The sequence below is a fragment of the Oryx dammah genome, unplaced genomic scaffold (genome assembly GCF_014754425.2).
Source record: "Oryx dammah isolate SB20612 unplaced genomic scaffold, SCBI_Odam_1.1 HiC_scaffold_8, whole genome shotgun sequence".
Lineage (NCBI taxonomy): Eukaryota > Metazoa > Chordata > Mammalia > Artiodactyla > Bovidae > Oryx > Oryx dammah.
The window spans coordinates 29,886,667-29,912,559 of NW_024070192.1; positions in this window are offsets into that span (position 1 = coordinate 29,886,667).

Sequence of the window (25,893 nt, forward strand, 5' to 3'; positions counted from 1 at the left end):
AGCCAACAGCATCTCTTTCCCTTTTTTACTGTTTCCCTTGAAAACTGTTATAGTTCTTAGAATGATGAGAAAAGTCAAGGTGAAAAGAAGACCACATTGCTCAGCGCTTACTAAGAGCCGGGCTCTGGACTGGGCACTTTATGAAGGTTATTACTAGAGTCTGCTGTCCCCCAGGTCTGTCCGTCTGTAGGTGTGTGCATGAGCACTCAGTCATGTTTGACTCTTTGTGACCTTCTGGACTCCAGCCAGCCAGACTCTTCTGTCCATGGGATTCTCCAAGTAAGATCACTGGAGTGGGTTCCCATCCCCTCCTCCAGGGCATCTTCACCACCCAAGGATCAAACCCTCATCTTCTGCATCTCCTGCATTGGTGGGTGGATTCTCTACCACTGAGCCACCAGAGAAGCCGTCTATAGGTGACTGGGGGCTCTTTATAGCCTCGCTACAGGCTTTAATGGCAGAAGAGCATGCTGGCCTTTTCTCTGTTCCCACAGTTCCTTCCTCTGCAAGGCTATCTTCTGAGCGTGGAACAAGGGAGGAAGAAAAGATGACGGCCACTAAAAGTCTTTATTGCTGGGCATCAGTTAACCCTCTGTCTCTCTCTTCTGGCGACCGCAGGGAATGACACAGCCTCTTTGTCTTCTACTGTGTTTCGTCGGTTCGGTGGGTAACCTCCCCCAGAGAAACTACAGACTTCCTGGTGCAGGTAAATGCACCTCCTTCAGCTGGTCCCTGGATGGATAATTGGTAACATGTCCGGCCTCCTTTTGAGACCTGCTGTCATCCACAAACATCCCCCCTCGGGCAGAGCCCAGTAGTCGGCCCAGCAGAGACCTTATTTCAAATCATCTGTTTGCTCAAAACCCCTACAGGGCAGGTGGCAGTATTTCCATTTGAAGAAAGTTAGAAGCTGCGGCTGACCAGTGGAGCGCCACTTTTTGAGCACCTACTGTGAGCCAAGTTTGGGCCAAGATGTTCACAGGTATCGGTTCGCTAATTTTACAGAGCAGCTGACACGTGAAGCCAAAGCAATCCTTCAGTTCAGTTCAGTTCAGTCGCTCAGTCATGTCCGACTTTTTGCGACCCCGTGAATCGCAGCACGCCAGGCCTCCCTGTCCATCACCAACTCCCAGAGTTCACTCAGACTCAAGTCCATCAAGTCAGTGATGCCATCCAGCCATCTCATCCTTGGTCGTCCCCTTCTCCTCCTGCCCCCAATCCCTCCCAGCATCAGAGTCTTTTCCAATGAGTCAACTATTTGCATGAGGTGGCCAAAGTACTGGAGTTTCAGCTTCAGCATCATTCCCTCCAGAGAAATCCCAGGGCTGATCTCCTTCAGAATGGACTGGTTGGATCTCCTTGCAGTCCAAGGGACTCTCAAGAGTCTTCTCCAACACCACAGTTCAAAAGCATCAATTCTTCAGCGCTCAGCTTTCTTCACAGTCCAACTCTCACAACTATACATGACCACTGGAAAAGCCATAGCCTTGACTAGACAGACCTTTGTTGGCAAAGTAATGTCTCTGCTTTTTAATATGCTATCTAGGTAGGTCATAACTTTTCTTCCAAGTAGTAAGCGTCTTTTAATTTCATGGCTGCAGTCACCATCCACAGTGATTTTGGAGCCCCCCCGCCAAATAAAGTCTGACATTGTTTCCACTGTTTCCCCATCTATTTCCCATGAAGTGATGGGACCAGATGCCATGATCTTCATTTTCACCCTCCTTAAAAATGAAGAAATGGAATCTTGGAGACTCTAAGTAAATTACTGGGTAGGGGGGTGGGGGTCAACCCAAGTCTGTTTCCTGAAGGTCCAGCCTCTCGATTTCCTGGTTTGGCAGGAAGGGAGGCTCATGACCTCTACCTTCCTAAAGACAAAGGAGGCTTTAAATCAGAGACAGTATGACCATTAGGAGTATCCTGATTTATTGTTGGCAGGTTTCTGCTAGGAGAAACAAGTCAACAAAAACTCAGTTCTCAAGGATCTGGTATACATTTATCTCAACTGCAATTATTATCCATTCAGATTTTTTAGGAGACTTTTTTCAGTTAATCATTCCAGCAGTCTTTTTAGAATAAAGCCTCTCTTAACACCAAATATCCTGTGCAAGCCAAATTTAAAATTGTCCTTAATTAGATGGCAATACCACCATCCAGGATGCTCAGACTGAGATCTTCATGTGCCACCAGAACTTGGGAGGGGTGCACCATGAGGGGAAGAAATCCTTTTTGCCTCTGTGTTCTTAGCACCCAGCATCGAGGCCAGTATACAGTAGGTGCTTAATGCATACCTGTTGCATGCACTGGGAAAGAACTTGCCCCAGGACTTAGTTCCTCAGTTCTCTCTCCTACTTCTGGGATGGATGGAAGTGATCAGTCTCACTCAGAGATATTTAGTAAATTGTAGGCAGTCATGTGGGTGATGTAGCTGGCAGCCCCGGTTTCTACTCTGGCCCCCAGCTTGCACTAAAGACCCACCATAAATATCTCAGCAGAAAGAAGGCCTTGCCCCTCTGGGGCTGGCAGCTAAAACAGGCTGTCCTCCCCCTCAGCAAGACGCTGGCACAGCTATTCAGGAATTGTTCGCTGTGATGGCCCAGCCCTTGCCAGATGCACACTTAGGCTGCTTGTTATTTGGGCAACGGTCGTTTGATGGGGTGAACATGCTGTGTGACTCCCTGCTGCCCTCAGGAAGAAAAGCAGGGACCGCGCTGCCTGCTACTCACACCACACACTCTGGGCTTGGGCATTGATGCGGAGCCGATACCGTAAAACTCGACTCTCAAAAATCTCAAAGAAGCCAAGTGAGCAGCTGAGGGTCACCCAGTCCAGGGACCATAGCCCTCCCAAAGGGACTTTGTGTAACCTTGGGTCTTGATGAGGGCCTCTCAGGGACTTGGGGGGATTTTGGGGATTCCCTGGTGGCTCAAACTTTGGTAAAGAATCCAACTGCAATGCAGGGCTTCAAGAGACAGGGGTTCAATCACTGGGTCAGGAAGATCCCATGAAGGAGGAAATGGCAACCCAATTCAGAATTCTTGCCTAGAGAATCCCATGGGCAGAGGAGCCTGGTGGGCAACAGTCCATGGGGTTGCAAAGAGTTGGACACAACTTAGTACACACACTACTTTGCATTCTTCACCAAGAAAAGAAGAAATAAGATTTTCTACAAGGCTCAGAAATGTGACAAAAAGCATCTTGCAACTGTGTAAATTTTGAAGCAAATCATTGTGTATAAATCTTTATTTTAACTTTTAATTTTGTATTGGGGTATAGTCAATCAACAATGTTGTGATAGTTTCAAGTGGACAGTGAAGGGACTCAGCCATATTTGTACAAGTATCCATTCTCCCCCAAACTGCCCTCCCACCCAAGTCACCATATAACATAGGACAATTTATAGAAATGTAGCAGAAGGCACTATTCCCATTCCCAAACTGGGACCCAGGAAATTAGAAACAGTGAAGTTAGCAAATTATTAACACGAATATTCAGAAAACAGTAAAGCATCCACAAATGCCTTGGGGAATTGACCAGTGCTGACAGTCCTGCATTCGGTTTTCTTTAAATAAAGGCTTTCTTTTTCTTAAATAAGCATGCTAACCCCAGAAAGGGGAAACAACACCAGATAGTAATGGTTTCCAAGGCTGAGTGTTGGGGAAAGGCCTAAAGAAAAAGCAGATGGCAGCCTCTTTCGCAGGAGCCGTGTAATTTCATGGTGCATTTTCTGTTCATGGCTTCACTGAAATTCAAGCCCCGGGGGCCTGTTCTTTCTGGGAGAGGGGATAGGCTTAGGGGGCAAGGAGAAAACAGTGAGCAGGCAAAAAGCTTCACAAAAGGTGGGCAGTTGGGTCGCTGTTTCTGGGTGAGTGTCTACTATTTCCTCAACCGGGAGTTTAATGGGTTTCAGCCCAGTCACACCAGCACCATCTCTGCTGGTCAACCGCCCTCCACGTCACCTCATTCAAATTCCCAAAGGGGTTGGTGGTCACCCATGTCAAAGGTCAGTGGCCAGATTACTGATGGATGACCTCTTAGGTCAACACCTGGTCCTTTAGGACCACAAGGACTGTGCATGGTTGGATTCCCCCTGAGAGTATGTGGGTGGGTAACGGGCCCTACAATACATGGTGAGTAGAGGTTGCAAAAGAAATGAACTGAATCTCCAGAAGAGTCGTTATCCAAAGTGTGGTCCCTGAACCAGCATTATCTGCACCAACTGGGAACTTGTTAGAAATGCAAATTCCCAGGTGCCTCCACTGCACCACCCCCACCGCCCCCGCACCTAACTGAATCAGAAGCTCAATTAGTTTGAGTGGATGAGGCCCAGTAATCTGTGTTTTAATTAGCCCTTCTGGGGATACACAGTGATGTTTGAGACCTCTGGTCTAGAATAATTGCCAAGTGTCTTCAAGCTCCATGCTGTAAGGACTGAAGGAAAATGCAAGTTTTAGGCTCTTAGAAAGACTGTGGATCAAGTAAGAATGAAATGATGCTATCTATAGCAACATGGATGGACCTAGAGGTTATCATACTAAGTGAACTAAATAAGAAAAAAAAAATACTATCACTTATATGTGGAATCTAAATTTTTAAAAAATGATGCAAATGAACTTATTTGCCTGCTGCTGCTGCTGCTAACTCACTTCAGTCATGTCCGACTCTGTGTGACCCCATAGATGGCAGCACACCAGGCTCCCCTGTCCCTGGGATTCTCCAGGCAAGAACACTGGAGTGGGTTGCCATTTCCTTCTCCAGTGCATGAAAGTGAAAAGTGAAAGTGAAGTCGCTCAGTCGTATCCGACCCTCAGCGACCCCATGGACTGACTGCAGCCTTCCAGGCTGCTCTGCCCATAGGATTTTCCAGGCAAGAGTACTGGAGTGGAGTGCCACTGCATGCTCAATCACTAAGTTGTGTCCAGCTGACTCTTTGAGACCCCTTGCACTGTGGCCTATCAGGCTCCTCTGTCCCTGGAATTCTCCAGGCATAAATACTGGAGTGGGTGGCCATTCCTGACCCAGGGATCGAACCTGGGTCTCTTGCATTATGGGCAGATTCTTTACCATCTGAGCCACTGGGGAAGCCAAAGTTTGAGTGGATGAAAATGTTCTGGAGATGAATGGTGGTAAAGATGGTGCAGAAATGTGAATGAAGTTAATGCTACCAAAAATATATTTTAAATAGTAAATTTTATGCCATACACACACACACACACACACACACACAACTCTAGACAAGGTGACTCTCCCAGTCTGTCCTTGGTGACTCTCCCAGTCTGTCCTTGGTGAGTGGTGAGGACGATGTGCAGAAATATGACCAGAGCAACTTCTAAGAAGGGAGGCTGTGCCCATCAGAGGATGAGGCAGTGACTCAGTAACCAGAGGGGACCACACTACACCCAGAAAGGAAGTGTTCATCACAGCCGGGCACTGCTCTCTCTGAGTGCGTCACTCCCCGCTTTCTGCAGCCTGGGGAACTCACACACCTGAATGTAAGATTCTTACAGCTGCAGGTGAAGGTCCAAGCCTGATGTTAAGAAAGTTGTGGGCAAGTGAGCCAGCGCTGACCCACGGCAAAGCTGCCCACGTACTCAGCACCCAACTGAAGAAATGTGACCAAGACCACAGACACCCCCTGCCACAGACCACTTTCCAACACTCTGCCCTCCTCTCCCCAGGCTTAACCATCTGGTAATAATATTAAATTGTGGTCACCCAATCTTTAAACACTGAGGTGGCAGGAAATAGATCGTATACTCTTGGAACTCAAGAAATACTTGCAAAGAAAATAGATGATGATTTGTTGCAGTATTTTCATACTTTATAGCAAAGTTTAACCCATTCCTGAAGATTTTAAAAGATGCTCCTTATCCAAGTAAAATTTACTTTGGGAATGCAATTGATATCTTTTGTTAAAAACTCTATAAAAGTTCATAATGTTTATATGTCCAAGAAGCCAAAATATTCATCATTGAAAGTGCCCCCAAGAAATATGATCAAATTTAACATCCATTTCTCACTAAAGGAATGCCCATCATAAATCACCAGTCAGAGTATTCTTATGTGCTGAAATATGGTTATAGGAAGATCTCTTGACAGAATTCTAAAGCACCAATCAATGCAGTAAACGAAAAAATGTTGTAAGAAATCTAATCTAATTTGTAGACAGTAAGAACCCAGAAAATCTAAGAGAACACACTAAAAATCATGAAAACTAGAAAAGAATTCAGTAAGATGAACAAAGGTAAAAGAAATATACAAAATGTAATAATTTTACCACATATCAACAATGGCGAAGTAGAAAGTTTAGTTGAATATAGCTTAAAATATCAAGTGAGAATTAAAAGCTATAACCTCCTAAAATAATTTTTTAAATGGCATGGCATTATTGAAATACATTTTAAAAGGAGAATGTAGAAACATAATGCGGACTTAAAAATAAGTCTTACAGTTTTAACAACATCCAGTTCTTACTAAGTAATAGAAGATCTTGATAAAATCTCAATGGTTTAGCTATTTAGTAGGGCATGAAATATTTACCTTCCAATAAATATATTTTTGAGGTCATGTGACCTCTTGTGTCTAAGCCTGGATGAGGACAAAGGCAAAAGAGGGTGACCTGGTGGGAGAGGAAAACGGCATCACTCATTGGGTGCCCTGCACCCTTCAGTCAGTTCAGTTCAGTCGCTCAGTCGTGTCCGACTCTTTGCGACCCCATGAACCGCACGCCAGGCCTCCCTGTCCATCACCAACTCCCGGAGTTCACCCAAACTCATGTGCGTTGTGTTGGTGATACCATCCAGCCATCTCATCCTCTGTCGTCCCCTTCTCTTCCTGCCCCAATCCCTCCCAGCTCAGGGTCTTTTCCAATGAGTCAGATCTTCATGTGAGGTGACGAAAATATTGAAGTTTCAGCCTCAGCATCAGTCCTTCCAAAGAACACCCAGGACTGATCTCCTTTAGGATGGACTGGTTGGATCTCCTTGCAGTCCAAGGGACTCTCAAGAGTCTTCTCCAATACCACAGTTCAAAAGCATCAATTCTTTGGCACTCAGCTTTTTTCACAGTCCAACTCTCACATCCATACATGACCACTGGAAAAACCATAGCCTTGACTAGACAGACCTTTGTTGGCAAAGTAATGTCTCTGCTTTATAATATGCTATCTAGGTTGGTCATAACTTTCCTTCCAAGAAGTAAGCGTCTTTTAATTTCATGGCTACAGTCACCATCTGCAGTGATTTGGGAGCCCAAAAAAATAAAGTCTGACACGGTTTCCACTGTTTCCCCATCTATTTCCCATGAAGTGATGGGACCAGATGCCATGATCTTCGTTTTTTGAACGTTGAGCTTTAAGTAACTTTTTCACTCTCCACTTTTACATTCATCAAAAGGCTTTTTAGTTTCTCTTCACTTTCTGCCATAAGTGCGGTATCATTTGCATATCTGAGGTTATTGATATTTCTCCTGGCAATCTTGATTCCAGCTTGTGCTTCTTCCAGCCCAGCGTTTCTCATGATGTACTCTGCATAGAAGTTAAATAAGCAGGGTGACAATATACAGCCTTCATGGACTCCTTTTCCTATTTGGAATCAGTCTATTGTTCCATGTCCAGTTCTAAGTGTTTAACATTTAGAAACTGTTTAACTGTTTAACTAACACCCTTAGTTCCTCAATAAATTGGCGGGACTGTCCTTATAGTTTATGTTCCTGCCATATATATCTATTGGGAGTAGAGAAACAGAGAGGGTTCTGAGGGTTGGGCGCAAGGTCAAGGTGGCTACAGACTTTGCGTGCCCTAGATATACCTTCAGACGATCTCTACCATTTTTAAGAGGCCCAGCAAGAAACTCTGGGCTGGGTGAGGAGAATGCCACACCACGCCCTGCAGGTGCCAGAGACAACAACCAAGATCACTGTTAGGAAGGCTTATGGAATCTTGCCCGGATACATCACAAATATCACCCCCAGGAGAAAACTGCAGTCTACCTAGAACACCAAACTTGCCAGAGTCTGCCGAAGACTTGCAGATAAACCAAAGCTAAAATCTAATATCAAAAGCCACAAACCTTTTTCCTTCCCTCAAGCTAGATGACATGGTAATTTGGACATTTCCCTTGTAGCTGTCTATTTATCTCACTGTCTCTTATCAAAATATTTCATCGGAGTTTCCCATACAGTAATTTAAATAACCCTTATCTGAACGTCATTGTAAAGTACATTATGCAGCACACCCTCTATAACTTTCCAGGTTAAAAAAAGCTCCATCTTCTAAAAGCCTTCCTGGTGCTACTTAATCCAAAAGTACCAAATTCTTCCTTTCCTCGCTTTTAAAAGCCTTCCTTAGAGTCCTGCTCACTTTCCAAGGTTACTTCCAAATAGCTTTGAGCCAGCACTTCTACCTTAAAATGCAATTTACCTCTTCTGCAAAACAGTGCCACAGTTGAATTCCTCGACTCAGTTATTTAATTTATTCTGGTATGTGTTTGGGCTTAACTCGCTCACTTTCCTAAGCTCTTAGGTTCTAGTAGGAATGTATTTTTCAAAGCAGGATGAGAGGCTCGTGGTAGTGAGTAAGCAGTAGTTTGAAGCTGTTCCAAACATGTGATTTGCCTGAGAAACAGTTTTGCTTTTTTTCTAGTTATAATGCTTTGCTCTTTGAGGGACCAAAAGGTGGTCTTTGGAGTTGAGAGAGGAGGGGAGGAGTCATGATCTCTTTAAGAAACAAAGAAAAGAGCCAAAAGGAAGGAGGAGGGAGAGAATGAAAGGAAGTGGAAGAAAGGAAGAGAGAGATAGATGGGGGAAAGAAGGGAAGAAGAAGAAAAGAAAACAGAGCTGAAATTATTCTACTCGTTTTGCTCATTCTGGTTGGTGTTCAGCCAAGAGGTAGATAAAAGGTGTCGTCTCCTTATCAATTAAATATCAGCCTGGATATTTTCTATTGCATCACTGAGTCTAGGGTTCATGGTGCCAAAAAAGTACTCCGTCCAGCTTGGCTTCCCATTTTCTCTCTCCCTTCTCCGCTCCATCCCTTTTAATTGATGCTTTTAAACAATATGGCGGACATTGTGTTTAATTCCCCAACATGCTTTCTGCTTTCCCCCCTTTTTGTAGCATCCATGGTGCTTTAGGAAGTAACTCCAGCTCCAGGAACGAGATGAGTATTGATTCCTCAAAGCCAAACATGTTAACCCCATCAGATTCTTTGAAGAGCCTGCCCTGAAACCAATCAGTGTATGGCAATCTCCTAGTAACAGTTATTGGTGCAGAGCCCACACATGACCATCAGAAGGAAGAAAGGAATTTTATTTCATGACTTGGGAGTAGGCTCTTTTTTTCTTCTACCACTTGATCCTACAATTATTGGGAGGGGGTGGGGGGTGGGGCTCTGGCTTCAGCCTGAGGCAGAATCCAGAACTATGGATGACAAAGGAAAGGGTCTGAAAGATTCCTTGGAGTAGGAAATGGCAATCCATTCCAATATTCTTGCTAGAAAAATCCCATGGACAGGGGAACCTCATGGGCTTCTGTCCATTGGGGTCACAGAATCGGATGGGACTTAGTAACTAAACCATCAAGGAAAGGGACCATCAGAACCTGTGCTCCTGATGACATTGCTGAACTTCTGGATTTACCCAATCCTAAATGCCATTTCCTGCTGTGAGGTTTACAGTCATGTGAGCTCTACATTTCTTGTCATGTAGGCCAAATCGAGTGGCATCTTGCATTACTACTAAAAGTCCCATAATTATACAAAACCAACATAAATGTTTACTTCTGATTATTCAGTGGGGGAAAAGATGTCCACTGGAATGAAACAGTTTAGTGTCAGTTGCATAAATAGTTTGGCAACATATAGACAGAAACTGGGAGATGTATTTTGTCTATTGAGGAACTGAACCTCGAAAATGTCACTTTGTACATGGGTTAAATTAGTGTGTTTGTTTCTCTGGCCACTGGCCAACTCTAGGTTCTGTGGTCTGCTGGGACCACCAGGGGGAGTGACCAGCCATTGAGCTGTAGGCTGGAGTCCATCACTCACTGACCACGCTGTTTTGATGGTCTGTCTGGAATTTCCTTATTTTTACCAACAATAAAAAATAGAAGTGAGACACTATGCAAGTCCCTCGGTAAGATGAGCAAGGAAGCCTTTATGGGGAATGAGACCGCTCACTCACTGCTCATCAATTCTACCATAAGCACCTCCTCCCCGGGTTAAGCTTTTCCTTGTTAGAGGGTGAGTGTGAAAGCACAGCGTGGGCTCTGCCCTCTTTTAGTCATTTGCGTCCTGCTAAGTCAGCAGTGATTTAGAGTTAAGAGTATTTTACTACGAGAGATTTACAGGTAAACAGCTAAGTCACAGCGCTTAACCTACCCTGCCTCTGGCTTTGCACTCCCATCCTGCTTAATGCCAGCTAGCCTGCCTGGATCCTCATCCTTCAGCTAAACACAAGGCAGTACCACTTGAAAATGCTTTTCTCGGAGGCCACTTAACAGTTTATGGCTCTGAGTCTGCCAAACCCCAGACCGAGGAGCAGACCGTCTTCTTTGGCATCTTCCCTCAGCCAGCTTTCACATGTTCCCTCTTCATCCCCAAGTCTTCATCCACATGACCTCACACTCAATTTGACTCGGTAAATACATCTTGAGCACTTGCCAGCCTCACTCTGAGCTCCATGTTGGGATATTTGAGAGAAACACATGTCCCTTCCCTTCCAGAGGTTATATGTCAGTTACAAGGACATACACGCAAAGGTTTAAGTGTAACAAATGTATGTGAATGAGCTGTGAGGCATCTTATCAAGTTTGATTTGTTGGTGTTCAGTTGCTAGTCATGTCCTAATCTTTGCAACCCCACGGACTGTAGCCCACCAGGCTCCTCTATTCATGGGATTCTCCAGGCAAGAATACTGGAGTGGGTTGCCATTTCCTTGTCCACGATTGAACCTGATACTAGGTAAGTAAAAGAGGAAAGAAGCTGCAGGAAAGAAATAGCAAGGAAAGGTTTCTAGGGAGAGAAAGCATCTGAGATAAGTCTTGGGAAAGAGAAGAGTGAAGAAGCAGAAGAAAGAAAGGGTGTGCCAGGTAGAAGGACTGGGGTGAGTAGGAGTGATGGGAGGTGTAGTGAGCAGACATTCTGTGATCCAAGTAGTAAGAGGCTAGGTCATGATTCCAAATAATTTTGAAGTTCTTTTTAAGGAAATGTTATGATTTGATCAAAATCACAGTCAAGGTTACACTAGCTGATGAACCAAATAATCCCTGAATTTTTAGTGGATTAACACAACAAAAGTGAAAGTGAAAGTTCCTCAGTCATGTCTGTCTCTTTTTGACTCCATGGTATACAGTCCATGGAATTCTCCAGGCCAGAATACTGGAGTGGGTGGCCGTTCCCTTCTGCAGGGTATCTTCCCAACCCAGGGATCAAACCCAGGTCTCCCAACTCCCTTTCTAATTTCTGGCCCAATCCATTGAGGGTGTTTTTGGTTGGATGGTTTCCTCCCAGATGATTCTGGAATCTAGACTCTGGAAACCTTGTGAACTCATCCTGTTCACAAGGAGCTCCTAGGATGAGAAGGATGCTATCTGGGAAAATTTCCCAGCACTTAACCACTTCAACCCAGAAAGACACACACACACCACTTCCCTGATTCTTCACTGGCCAGTACTAATTATAGGGCTCAACCTAAATGCAATGGAGGTGGTTGCCCTGTGGGCAGCTAGAGAGAGAGACCAGTGATGAGGCTGTGGCCCCCACCCAGATGACGGGGCTCACCTACTACAACCACAGATCTGTGGTGGTCAGGATGAAAGAGAGGGAGGGGGTCAAGAAAGGTAGGCGATGCATCACAGGGATCTGGCACCCAAACTCAGAGTCATAGAATGAGGAGCACAGAAAAGAGTGGGTTGACTTTTAAGCTTGGGATATGATCAACGGGCTGGCAGAGGCACCAAATTAGGGAGTTTAGGAGGAAGAACAATTTTGGAAGTGGTGAGAAGAGAAGGCAGAATATTGAATCAGCTTTTTCCCCCTTCTGAGATTAAGGATAAAACTTGCTCAGTCCTAAAAGGAGATCCATAAATCTCTATCCACTGGATCAGGATCTGGACCTGGAAATGAGCCACACCCCACAGCATGGGTTGACACAGAGTTACCTGCAGAGAGATGACTCTGAGCTATGCCACGCAGAGACTGGAGTCTGAACTTTTTGCGCTGTGAAACAACTTAAACATGGGTGTGGACCTAGTGACCTCCCCAAGGCTGAAGTAGACAACTTTGTAACACTTCCTGAAACCCCCTAACCCACCATATCTTGGTAATCTAGTTCACAGGTTGGGCTTCTGCTGAAGATGAGCACATGATCAAAAACACACAAGGAAACACTCAATCCTAAAGGATAGGCAATGGAGAAGAAAACAAATCATGTACTCTAGGAGCTAGAAACAATCTAAACAAAATATTGAAGCAATATATTAAAATTGTTGAAAGCAATAAAGAAGTAAATTTTCCATGCAATAATAAGAAATGACTATTTGAGAAATAGTTTTAAATAAACAAAGTAGTAATCCTGCAAATAAAAAAGATAACCAATATAGTTTAAAGCTCTGTAGAATTTTACCTAATAGAATATAACATGCCTGAAGGCAGAGTTTCTGAGGTTTTGTTTGTTTATTGTTTAAGCCCTAGTACTTTGAATAGTATCTTGTACACATAGGCAAACAATAAGTATTTGTACATGAATGAGTGAATAAACAAATAAGCGGGCAAAATAGAAATGGCAGAGGGAAATTACTGAGTTAAAAGATAGAACTAAAAAAAAAATCATACAGAAGACATACAAAGAGAGAAGACACTGAAAACAAAAGAAAGAAAGTTGGGGGAACTGGAGAAGAGAAAGCAATAATACAGTATACATTTACTCTAAAAAACATATGAGAAATAATGAGACAGAAGCAATATTCAGAGAGATGCTCTCCAGGAAGTTCCCAGTACTTAAAATGTATAAAGAACTCCTAAAAATGAATAAAATATAAAGAAGCAAAAGGGAAAAAATGGGCTAAGGCTACTGAGAGGCAGCTCACTAAAAAAAGATCCAAAGGATTAATTAACATATGGGAAGATACTGAAGCCCATTAGTAATCAAGAAAAATCAGTTGAAAACAGTAATTAGATATTATATCTTAGTCATTAGATAGGGAATAATTAAATCCGCTGATAACATCAAGTGTCAGAAAATGGCAACTTTTATACATTTCAGGTAAGAGTATAATTTGGAACAATTAATTCTGACATTAACTGATCTAACTACTGATATGCACCCTGCAGTACACAAAAATTGCTTGTAGTTTCTACCCTAAATAGAGAAATGGTAGGGACCTAACAGAAGAAGAAGATATTAAGAAGAGGTGGCAAGAATACACAGAAGAACTGTACAAAAAAGGGCTTCATGACCCAGATAATCACAATGGTGTGATTACTCACCTAGAGCCAGACATCCTGGAATGTGAAGTCAAGTGGGCCTCAGGAAGCATCACTACGAACAAAGCTAGTGGAGGTGATGGAATTCCAGTTGAGCTATTTCAAATCCTGAAAGATGATGCTCTGAAAGTGCTGCACTCAATATGCCAGCAAATTGGGAAAACTCAGCAGTGTCCACAGGACTGGAAAAGGTCAGTTTTCATTCCAGTCCCAAAGAAAGGCAATGCCAAAGAATGCTCAAACTACCGAACAATTGCACTCATCTCACACGCTAGTAAAGTAATGCTCAAAATTCTCCAAGCCAGGCTTCAGCAATATGTGAACCATGAACTTCCAGATGTTCAAGCTGGTTTTAGAAAAGGCAGAGGGACCAGAGATCCAATTGTCAACATCCGTGGGATCATCAAAAAAGCAAGAGAGTTCCAGAAAAACATCTATTTCTGCTTTATTGACTATGCCAAAGCCTTTGACTGTGTGGATCACAATACACTGTGGAAAATTCTGAAAGAGATGGGAATACCAGACCACCCGACCTGCCTCTTGAGAAATCTGTATGCAGGTCAGGAAGCAACAGTTAGAACTGGACATGGAACAACAGACCAGTTCCAAACAGGAAAAGGAGTAAGTCAAGGCTGTATATTGTCACCCTGCTTACTTAACTCATATGCAGAGTACATCATGAGAAACACTGGGCTGGAGGAAGCACAAGCTGGAATCAAGATTGCCAGGAGAAATATTGATACCTCAGATATTCAGATGACACCACCCTTATGGCAGAAAGTGAAGAGGAACTAAAGAGCCTCTTGATGAAAGTGAAAGAAAAGAGTGAAAAAGTTGGCTTAAAGCTCAACATTCAGAAAACGAAGATCATGGCATCTGGTCCCATCACTTCATGAAAAAAAGATGGGGAAACAGTGGAAACAGTAGCTGACTTTATTTTTCTGGGCTCCAAAATCACTGCAGATGGTGACTGCAGCCATGAAATTAAAAGATGCTTACTCCTTGGGAGGAAAGTTATGACCAACCTAGACAGCATATTGAAAAGCAGAGACATTACTTTGCCAACAAAGGTCTGTCTAGTCAAGGCTATGCTTTTTCCAGTGGTCATGTATGGATGTGAGAGTTGGACTATAAAGAAAACTGAGTGCTGAAGAATTGATGCTTTTGAACTGTGGTATTGGAGAAGACTCTTGAGAGTCCCTTGGACTGCAAGGAGATCCAACCAGTCTATCCTAAAGGAGATCAGTCTTGGGTGTTCATTGGAAGGACTGATGTTGAAGCTGAAACTGCAATACTTTGGCCACCTCATGCGAAGAGCTAACTCATTGGAAAAGACCCTGATGCTGGGAAAGATTGAGGGCAGGAGGAGAAGGGGATGACAGAGGATGAGATGGTTGGATGGCATCACTGACTCAATGGACATGGGTTTGGGTGGACTCCAGGAGTTGGTGATGGACAAGGAGGCCTGGTGTGCTGCGATTCATGGGGTCACAAAGAGTCAGACATGACTGAGCGACTGAACTGATACTGATCTACCCTAAAGAAATTGTCAGTTACATGTCCAGGGAAACACAAAATGGGCTGCCATGTTATTGTAATAATGAAAAGTGCAAACAGGCCAGCTGCCTTTCATTGAAAAAAATCTAGGATTAAATGGTGGTTTATTTATATCATGATTTTATTATACAGCAAGTAAAATAAATAAAACTAGACCTGTGCGTGTCAACAGGGAAAATTTCAAAGACATGTGAATGAAAAAAATGCAACAAGGTTAGACATATTAGGACACAAAACAATACTATACATTGCTTAAGGAAACACAGATATGTAGTAAATGTATAAAAATATGACATACATTCATGTCAAAATAGTGGTTATCCTTAGAAAGAAAATGGGAAGTGAGATTTTAAATCTATTTTACAGACTTTTAAAATTTATGAAGCAAAAATGACAGAATGTTAACTCTTAAATTCAGTTATATTATTGTTTGTACTTCTCTGTGTCTTTAATATTTTTCATAATCCAAAATTACTTTGAAAAGAATGAGAGCAGAATAAAGACATTTTTTCCAGTCTGCAAACCAGAGAATTTATAACCTAGAGACCCTCGTTGACATATGTGGACTTATACCCTTTAGTTAAAAATAAAAAATGATACCTAAAGAAACTAAAGACTTATATATAGAAAACTATAAAACACTGATGAAAGAAATCAAAGAGGACACTAATAGATGGAGAAATATACCATGTTCATGGATCAGAAGAATCAATATAGTGAAAATGAGTATACTACCCAAAGCAATCTACAGATTCAATGCAATCCCTATCAAGCTACCAGAGGTATTTTTCACAGAGCTAGAACAAATAATTCCACAATTTGTATGGAAATACAAAAAAACCTCAAATAGCCAAAGCAATCTTGAGAAAGAAGAACAGAACTGGAGGAATCAACCTGCTTGACTTCAGGCTCTACTACAAAGCCACAGTCATCAAGACAGTGTGGTACTGGCACAAAGACAGAAATATAGATCAATGGAACAAAATAGAAAGCCCAGAGATAAATCCACATACCCATGGACACCTTATCTTCGACAAAGGAGGCAAGAATATACAATGGATTAAAGACAATCTCTTTAACAAGTGGTGCTGGGAAACTGGTCAACTACTTGTAAAAGAATGAAACTAGAACACTTTCTAACACCATTCACAAAAATAAACTCAAAATGCATTAAAGATCTAAATGTAAGATCAGAAACTATAAAACTCCTAGAGAACATAGGTAAAACACTCTCCGGCATAAATTACAGCAGGATCCTCTATGATCCACCTCCCAGAATACTGGAAATAAAAGCAAAAGTAAACAAATGGGATCTAATTAAAATTAAAAGTTTCTTCACAACAAAGGAAACTATAATCAAGGTGAAAAGACAGCCTTTGGAATGGGAGAAAATAATAGCAAATGAAGCAACTGACAAACAACTAATCTCAAAAATATACAAGCAACTTATGCAGCTCAATTCCAGAAAAGTAGATGACCCAATCAAAAAATGGGCCAAAGAACTAAATAGACATTTCTCCAAAGAAGACATACGGATGGCTAACAAACACATGAAAAGATGCTCAACATCACTCATTATCAGAGAAATGCAAATCAAAACCACAATGAGGTACCATTTCACACCAGTCAGAATGGCTGTGATCCAAAAGTCTATAAGCAATAAATCCTGGAGAGGGTGTGGAGAAAATGGAACCTTCTTACACTTTTGGTGGGAATGCAAACTAGTACAGCCACTATGGAGAATAGTGTGGAGATTCCTTAAAAAACTACAAATAGAACTGCCTTATGACCCAGCAATCCCACTGCTGGGCATACACACCGAGGAAACCAGAATTGAAAGAGACACATGTACCCCAATGTTCATCGCAGCACTATTTATAATAGCCAGGACATGGAAGCAACCTAGATGTCCATCAGCAGACGAATGGATAAGAAAGCTGTGGTACATATACACAGTGGAGTACTACTCAGCCATTAAAAAGAATACATTTGAATCAGTTCTAATGAGGTGGATGAAACTGGAGCTGATTATACAGAGTGAAGTAAGCCAGAAAGAAAAACACCAATACAGTATACTAACACATATATATGGAATTTAGAAAGATGGAAGAGATAACCCTATATGCGAGACAGCAAAAGAGACACAGATGTATAGAACAGACTTTTGGACTCTGTGGGAGAGGGAGAGGGTGGGATGATTTGGGAGAATGGCATTGAAACATGTATACTATCATGTAAGAAATGAATCGCTAGTCTAGGTTTGATACAGGATACTGGATGCTTGGGGCTGGTGCACTGGGATGACCCAGAGAGATGATATGGGGAGGATGGTGCGAGGGGGGTTCAGGGCTGGGAACTCATGTACACCTGTGGTGGATTCATGTCAATGTATGGCAAAACCAATACAGTATTGTAAAGTAAAAAATAAAATTAAAAAAAATGAGGGAATGAGTAAAAATATGAATTTAATGGTGAATAAAAAACACTACAAATCAAGTTAGAAAATTTAAATAATCACAGACAGGAAAATGTATAGAGAGACATATTATTACCATATGGATTATTACTGTTAATTATTTGTTATAAAACAAAGTAGAAATAAAGTACTAGATAACAATTATATGAAAGATGGGAGGATGAAAGTTGGAAACAAATTAAAGCACATTAACTTCTTAATGTGCTGGGGAATGGAGGTGGTCTCTACTATTTCAAATTTAGAGTTTGTTAGCCAAACATAAAGTTCAGTATAAGTGGAAATCAGTAGAAATTTTAGGGTGACGGCAAAAGGCATATAAATATAAGGTCTGATTTCCAAGCGAGAAGAAAGAACAAAAAAGGAGTTACAAAAGACTTTATCAATTCAATAGAAGGCAGAAAGTGTCAAAAACAAACCAAAGAAAAAGCATATTTAAAAATGCAAAATAAAAATGTAAATCGACCAAAAAAAACCCCACACAATCAGATTAATTCACTCATTAGCTAGAGATTCTCATATACAATAGAGGGAAAAATGGGTATCATGCTATTTATGAGAGACATTCAGTCAGTTCAGTTCAGTCACTCAGTCGTGTCTGACTCTTTGTAACCCCATGAATCGCAGCACGCCAGGCCTCCCTGTCCATCACCATCTCCTGGAGTTCACCCAGACTCACGTCCATCGAGACAGCGATGCCATCCAGCCATCTCATTCTCTGTCATCCCCTTCTCCTCCTGCCCCCAATCCCTCCCAGCATCAGAGTCTTTTCCAATGAGTCAACTCTTCCCATGAGGTGGCCAAAGTACTGGAGTTTCAACTTTAGCATCATTCCTTCCAAAGAAATCCCAGGGCTGATCTCCTTCAGAATGGACTGGTTGGATTTCCTTGCAGTCCAAGGGACTCTCAACAGTCTTCTCCAACACCACAGTTCAAAAGAATCAATTCTTGGGCACTCAGCCTTCTTTATAGTCCATTGCACTCCTATTAAAAAGCTGTATCTGAAGTTCTCAAATAAAAGAGTGAAAGGATATACCACACAAAGAGAGATTAAATAAAGCAAACAAATGACAATGAAAACTCCACCATCAACAGCAACAATACAACAGAAAGATACCAAAGAAAAGGAAACTATTAAGCAGTAGCAACATCAGCAAACTGGAAAGCAAACAACACTAAGAATTATAGAAAGGAAAATAAAACTTATGTATAATGCCAAATACTGGCAATAAGCACTAATATTACTGACACACATTTTTCCAAAATTGGAATTCTGTTCAATATGTTTTTATTATTTGTCTGAGACAAATAATAAAATTATTGGTATAGTAGCATTTCATCCGGAGAAGGCAATGGCACCCCACTCCAGTACTCTTGCCTGGAAAATCCCATGGATGGAGGAGCCTGGAAGGCTGCAGTCTATGGGGTCGCTGAGGGTCGGACACGACTGAGTGACTTCACTTTCACTTTTCACTTTCATGCTTTGGAGAAGGAAATGGCAACCCACTCCAGTGTTCTTGCCTGGAGAATCCCAGGGATGGGGGAGCCTGGTGGGCTGCCGTCTAGGGGGCCGCACAGAGTTGGACACGACGAAGTGACTTAGCAGCAGCAGTAGCAGCAGCTCTGAAGTCAAGATCTCTGTGGACACAGAGATGGAAAGACAGAAACCCTGTCCCCCTGGAGCCCATCCACTTCTCAGAAGACAACATGTAAATGTGTGGACAATTGCTGTAAGGGAGGAGCCAAACCAATATGACATATCAATCTATTAGTACTATACAGAATTCTAAGTATCAGAAGTATATTTAGAATTCTTACTATGTACTTACATTCTCTAGAAGCTTTGTTGATGTTCTCAGATGCTCACTTGTGTCTGACTCTTTGCAACTCCATGGATCGTAGCACACCAGGCTCCTCTGTCTTTGGGATTCTCCAGGCAAGAATACTGGAGCGGGTTTCAATTTCCTCCTCCAGGGAATCTTCCTGACCCAGGGAACAAACCCACATCTCCTGAATTGGCAGGTGGATTCTTTACCACTTGAGCCACCTAGGAAGCCCAAAACCTTGCCCAATGTGGGACTCAAACCCATAACCCCAAGATTAAGAATCTCGTGCTCTACAGACTGAGCTAGCTTTATTTCCATTTAAATGTCTCCGGGATTAGCGTGGTTTCTCAGATGTCAATCTGACTCTAATCTCTGACTTCCTGAGTCTAATTCCTCTGCACAGAACATAAGAGGTCAAGGGCAGCATGGCCTTAGGATTTGGTATTTCACTAATGAACTAATTCCAGGAAGTGCTAAGACCAAAGCAGGATGGGAAGAAAAGATCAAACTTTTTTTTTTTTCACCCTAGTGAACTTTTACAGCAATCGCATGGCCTAAAAACAAAGCAGATCCTGGAAACAAGAAGCAGTGCCAACCAACAATGGCTTCACCATAAAACACCCCCTAAAATGTGGTCCCCACACTCCTACACCTGTCAGCCAGAGGCAGCTCCAGGCACATGTCAGAGGAGACATTGTCACACAAGCAGAGCTGAATTAACTGTAACTTAATCCCATCACTTGGGGCATTTTTGACTCATGGAGCAGTGATTAAAACTGGTGAGCAGATATCAGAGGAGCTCAAGGAAGTGGTAATATTCAAATAATGTTCTGTAAATGAAAAGCAAGTCAGTGATCAACCAACCAGGATTTATGAGTTTTGGCTATGGTCAGCTGAGAAAAAAGCACATATAGGACAATACTGGGTTATCAGGTTTGTCGGGTAAGGTTACAAAATTTTTGAAAATCAGTGTAGTTGAAAAACAGAAGACCAAAAGATAACTTATACTGAGGCTGAATCCATTCACTTGCCAGGCAAGGAGAGCCACATCACTTGGGGGAAAATTCAGTAAATTTCCCTGTATGTGTAGAGAGCGGGGTGGAGAGGGGTAATGTAGATCAAGTAGATTCTTTTCTTTAATTTTTATTTTTATTGGAATATAGTTGATTGGCGTCATTAGTGTTAGTTCAGTTATTCATGTACATTACTTATTCTTTTTCATGTGTAAAGAGGATTCTGAAAGGTCCTCTTTGGTGGGAGAGGGAATTGAAAAGTATCCATTGGAACTGATGGTTCTGGCAGGTCCAGGTCACTGGTGCATCCAGGTCACAGGTGTGGCTCTCACGAGGTGTGGGGTGAGCTATGTAAGGTTCAGGCTGTCTTAGGGCCATACTATCTTCGATCCCCAAAGCTCTGTGCAGGGATGGAGTCAAGATTTCCCTTATCTCCAAGAGGCCATAGGGAGTTACTGAAGATTCTTGAGAAGGAGCGTAAATGATAGAGACACTGCTTTAGAAATATGACTCACCTGATAATCCACTTTGTCATAAAGATATGACCCGTATGATGCTAATGTCAATGTGAGGAATGACGGGTTTGCTTTACCCCGTTTCCATCCTTTAGTCGTACTTTTGATCACTCAGTATTACATATCTGGGATGACATTTGAAAACGGCTCCTATTCACTATACACAGTATTCTAGAGTTTCAATTTGGAAACAGAGGCATCTAGTGTGCCCTCAGCATCTGTCCATTCCTGTCCTTGTCCAGGGGAGGGAGAGCCTGTGAGCTGGCTGGTCTGGCTGGGGCAGGGGCAAGTCTGTGCCTGGGAGAAATGGGGTGTTGGAGCCAGGAGGGCTGAGGCAGGTTGAGGGGTAGAGCCTGGGCTTTACGAACCCCCCGAGGGCTCCAGCTCCACCTGAGGCCTACAGCAGGGTTGAATCATGGTTACTGTACAGACTTCTCTTTAGACCAGACCCTGAACTTCCTCCAAGAAAACCTTTGCATCCCTGAGCATCTGGCGCATCGATTTACAAACCTGGATCCTTGGTGCATATCACTTACATTTTATTAAAGAGCCTCTTTCTTCCACAGTCAGAAACCAACAGAGATTCAAGGTCAAGGCAGTATTTGCAGCATCAAAAGGACTACAGTAACTGCCTTCTCGCTTCCCCTTGCCATTGCCTCAATCCCCAGCCTCAGGGAATTTCAGTCCTTATGGGGATCTCTCCACCTCCCTGAGATATACACCCCGAATTTGCCTGCTGTTGGGTCCACCCAGTCTCCTCTTGGAGCATATGCTCCCTGAAGAGCTCGTTTCCTTTAAAATGAAATCTAAATCAGAATAGAACATGGATTTATAAACACGTCTCGGGTGAGCTGAACAAGGCTTTCCACATGAGATAAATGTGGTAAAGTGATTTTTCCATCTCCTCCCTGGCTTGGGGCCAGCTCTAGTCTAAGGGACCTGTGAAAGTGGTGGCCAGGCTGGGTCTGGAGGGCGTGGGGGCCTGTGAGGACAACAAGGAGAGCAGGACATGTCATCCAGTCTCCCTGTCACCTGCCCTGTGACAATAGGAAATCATTGTTTTATTTTGACAAATTTATTGAGGTATAATTTACAAAGAATAAAATATCCCATGTTGGGACTTCCCTGATGGTCAGTGGCTAAAACTCCATGCTCCCGAAGCAGAGGGCCCAGGTTCCATCCCACAAGCTACAACTAAGACCCGGCACAGCCAAACAACTCAATAGTTTAAAAATAAATAAAAAGAATATACCTATGTTCAGTATACTGACTCAATGGACATGAATCTGAACAAACTTCAGGAGATGGTGAAGGACAGGGGAGCCTGGCATGTTGCAGTCCATGGGGTCACAGAGAGTCGGAAATGACTTAGTGACTGAACAACAACAAGAACAAATATTAAGAATGCAATTGGGTGAGTTTTGACAAATGTGTGCCTGTGTTACCAGCCCCATAATCCAGGTAGAGGACCTTTACAGGGCCCACGTGATGCCTCATGCCCTTTCCTGTCCTCCCAGCTCAGCTCCAGCCCTGAACAATCATGATATCTGCCTTTTCTAAAAATTCATGCAATGAGGATGCTCCAGTATGTACTGCTTAATGTCTAACTTTTTAAACTTATTATATTCATGATTATTTATTACTATATTACATTATTAATTACTATTATATTTACCTGTGTTCTTGCTTGTAACAGTATGTTTTCCATTTTATTTTTTAGTTTTTGGCTGTACAAGACAGCACGTGGAACTTTCCTGATCAGGGATCAAACCTGTACCCTCTGCAGTGGAGTCTTAACCACTGGACTGCCAGGGAAGCACCTGTTTGCTTCCTGTTTTAATCCTAAGTAGTTTTTCATGGGAGGGGTGTACCAGAATTTTTGCCCGTTGATGTCTATTTAGGATGTTTCCAATCTGGACATCTTATTGAATATGTTTAGTCACTCAGTCATGTCTGACTCTTTGTGACCCCATGGACTGTAGCCCAGCAGGCTTCTCTTCTCCATGGGGATTCTCCAGGCAAGAATACTGGAGTGAGTTGCTATGCCCTCCTCCAGGGGATCTTCCCAACCCAGGGATCGAACCCAAGTTGCTCACATTGCAGGCGGATTCTTTACCATCTGAGCCAGCAGGGGAACCTGAGAATACTGGAGTGGGTTGCCATGCCCTCCTCCAGGGGATCATCCTGATCCAGGACTCGAACCAGGGTCTCCTGCATTGCAGGTGGGTTCTTTACCAGCTGAGCCACCAGGGAAGCCCAGCTGTTACTGAATACAGCCGCTCTGATCATTCACATGCAAGTCTCACTGCACACATTCTCACATTTCCTGGATAACCACCTAAAAGGAATTGCTGGGTCATACACGAAGTGCATGTTTGACTTTGTAAGAATTGATGACTCTTCTCCATGATGGCTATAACCAGGTACATCCCCACCAGGAACAGAGGAGCATTCCAGTTGCTCCCTGTGGTCATCAACATTTGGTATTGTCTTTTCCTCCTTTTAGCTGGTTTAAAGTTATGTTTTCTTGATGCCTAATGATGCTGAGCACTTAAAAAATGATTTTACTGATCATTCAGATAGCTTCTTTTGTGAAGTGTCAGTTTAAATATTTTAGACAAGGCACTTTTAAAAAGCTTGGAATATAATGGGAAGATTCTGTGTTAAAGGCCAGAGGATGAGGGTGTGCGTCTCAGGTCTATAAGTGGCTGTGATTTTAAGAAGAGATTCACAGATGCTGGGAATCATGTCTTATTGTTACAATAAGAAAAAAATGAATAGAATAGATTATGTTTAAAGTTCTTATTCTGCTCTGGAGACCAGGATTAGAATCTCCATTTCTTTATTATAAGACAGACACTTTGTTAGGCCCCAAAGAAACACCTAGTCATAGAATGTGAAAACAAACAGGGAGATTGGCCATCTCACCCAGCTCCTGCCCAAATTCAGACACCAAGAGTTAGCCAACATTGCATAATTACTTAATGGCACCTGTGTTGGTTGATCAGTCGTGTCCGACTCTTTGCGACCCTATGGACTATAGCCCGCCAGGCTCCTCTGTCCATGGGATTTCCCAGGAAAGAATACTGGCTGCTGCTGCTGCTGCTAAGTCGCTTCAGTCGGAGTGGGTAACTATTGCCTTCTCCAGGAGATCTTCCAGACCCAGGGGTTGAAAGCAGGTCTTCTGCATTGCGGGCAGATTCTTTACCATCTGAGCCACCAGGGAAGCCCATTTAATGGCATAGATGTGACTCAACTGGAGTCATCTGACTCTAGTAAGTATAATACAAAAATTTGAGAAATAGGCATATATCTTGCCTCTGACTTCAGGGGAAATAAGAGTTGGGCAACGTGATTTTGCCTTGGGTTTTTTTTTTAAACCCAAAGTAGGATGTTTTTTATTTGCATCCCTGGCATTCATGTGAGCAACAGGGGAAAGATAATACAAAGGGCCTGGAGGGGTCCTGAGTCCCGGGGTCTGTCTGGGGAAGCTTCTTCACCCTGGTTCTGCAGGTGCATGCCCACTAAGACACAAACCCAGTGTCCTCGGCCCAGGCAGCCTGTTTACAGAACTGTGACTGCAATAAACATCGCAACGAAAATTACATTTGCACTCCAGCCTGTAGAGTGCCTTCTGTAAACTGCCAAGTACTTAGGGGCCAGGGTAATCACGGCACGCCATTCCCATGGGTGTTAATGTTTATAGAAGGCTAGTTAACCTTGCACAGGATCTGGGATCACAAGGCTGTGTGCACTATTCAGCTGCAAATTTAAAGAACGCTAGTCCCTGCCGGCACGTATACTGGGGTTAGGTGGACAATCACAGCTTGTTCCCGGGCTGGACAAAGCCCCTGGACCTGGCTTGCATGGCCTTGAGTCCCTTGATTACTCAACCAAGGCCCGTGACGTCCCTTTTCCCTGAACAACTCAGACTTAATGGACTGTGATGATTGGCCTTACACGGTAACTCTGTTCTGTTACTTGAGCAAACTATGTAGTTACACATTCGTTTGTAACTTTTTGAGACCCCCTAGGAAAGAAGGGGCCATTGTAAACCTTTGAAACAGAACCCAGACATGCTGAGAGCCTCAAAGATTGTTTCCAGTAACACGAAACTCCTTTTCATCGTGCTCTTGAGGGGCGACAAAGACGGGCAAGACATGGTGCCTTTGTTCCAAAAGTTTACAATCTATAGTTTTTGGATAGACAAGGCAGGCATACATAAAATAGTCAGTGAAACACAAGGGGCTATGTGCTGAAACTCAGCTGGAGGGTGTAGAGGTTAGCTCACGAAAGATTCTGATTGCTGTGGCCTGGCCAAATGGAGGAAAAAGTCAAGGAGGAGATGGGATTGGAAACAGCACCACATAGATGCTGGGCTTTGGGTAGAGACTAGATTAAGGTGTGGAAATATACAGTGTCCAGCTTGGAGGGAAGAGAGAGGTCTGCTTAGAGCAGAGTATTAAAGCCAGGGATGGAACACATGGGTCATGGTGGTAGGTCACCTTCACATGGCAAAAGTCCTTGAAAACCAACAGATGCTGGTGCAGAAGAGAAACATACAGGTAACCATGTGTCATTTGCCTGGAGTACCCTGCAATGTTTTCCCAACTCACTCACAGTAAAAAAAAAAAAAAAAATCCTAGCAATGATCCTAGCTTGTCTGCTGCAAATACCCTATTACTTACCTTATCTCAGCACCTACCGCTTTCTCCTTTGTTCATTCCACTCCATCTAGATGAGCTTTCTTGTCCCTCCAATACCGGAGGCAACATTTCATCAGGACAATTTTGCATTATCTGTTCCTTCCACCAAAAATGCGCTTCCTGGGATTCCCTGGTGGTCCAGTGGTTAAGAATCCATCCACTTTGCAAGACAAGGTTTGATCCTTGGGCCAAGAAGATCCCACATGCGGTGGAGCAACTAAACCCATGTGCCACAGGTACTAAACCCCCACTCTAAAGCCTGAGAGTGGCAACTACAGAAGCCTGCATGCCTAGAGTCTGTGTTCCACAAGAAAACCCCACGC